This window comes from Egretta garzetta, unplaced genomic scaffold (assembly GCF_000687185.1).
Source record: "Egretta garzetta isolate BGI_Z169 unplaced genomic scaffold, ASM68718v1 scaffold618, whole genome shotgun sequence".
NCBI lineage: Eukaryota > Metazoa > Chordata > Aves > Pelecaniformes > Ardeidae > Egretta > Egretta garzetta.
The window spans coordinates 300,192-300,926 of NW_009260623.1; the positions used below are offsets into that span (position 1 = coordinate 300,192).

Consider the following 735-nt stretch of genomic DNA (forward strand, 5'->3'; position numbering starts at 1 on the left):
CCCCCCCCGGACACGCCTAGTGTGTCTCCAGGCCCCAGTGTGTCCCTAGGACCTGCCCAGTGGGTCCCAGGTCCTGCTCAGGATGCCCCAATGTGACATGAGGGCCAGCCCAGTGTGTCCCTAGAGGCTGCCCAGTGTGTCCCAGTGTGTCCCTAGAGGCTGCCCCGTGGGGCCCAGTGTGTCCCCGGGGCCCGCCCAGTGGGGCCCAGTGTGTCCCCGGGGCCCGCCCAGTGGGGCCCAGTGTGTCCCCGGGGCCCGCCCAGTGGGGCCCAGTGTGTCCCCGGGGCCCGCCCAGTGGGGCCCAGTGTGTCCCCGGGGCCCGCCCAGTGGGGCCCAGTGTGTCCCCGGGGCCCGCCCAGTGGGGCCCAGTGTGTCCCCGGGGCCCGCCCAGTGGGGCCCAGTGTGTCCCCGGGGCCCGCCCAGTGGGTCCCAGTGTGTCCCCAGAGGCTGCCCAGTGGGTCCCAGTGTGTCCCCGGGGCCCGCCCCCCCCGTCCCAGCACATCACAACACCAACGGCAACCGGGCAGGCGTAGGGCCCCGCAGCGCAGCGCCCTCCCCCTCTCTCTTCTATTGGTCGATATCGCTGTCCGTCCCGCAACTGCCCCTTCTGAGTGGGCGGTTTGAATGCGCGGCGCGCCTTCTGACTGGCGAGAGGGAGGGAGGGGCGCGACCCGTGTCCCCGCCCTCCCGCTGCGATTGGCGGCGCGCTGGGGGCCCGCGGGCGGGGGTTGGGGG

The 735-nt window shown here is 74.1% G+C and overlaps 1 protein-coding gene across 1 annotated transcript in view; it reads left to right on the forward strand.

Moving 5' to 3' along the window:
- The window catches only part of TOP2A (DNA topoisomerase II alpha), a 21,568-nt gene that overhangs the window by 618 nt on the left and 20,215 nt on the right, over window positions 1–735 (forward strand). The gene's annotated exons all lie outside the window — the stretch shown is intronic.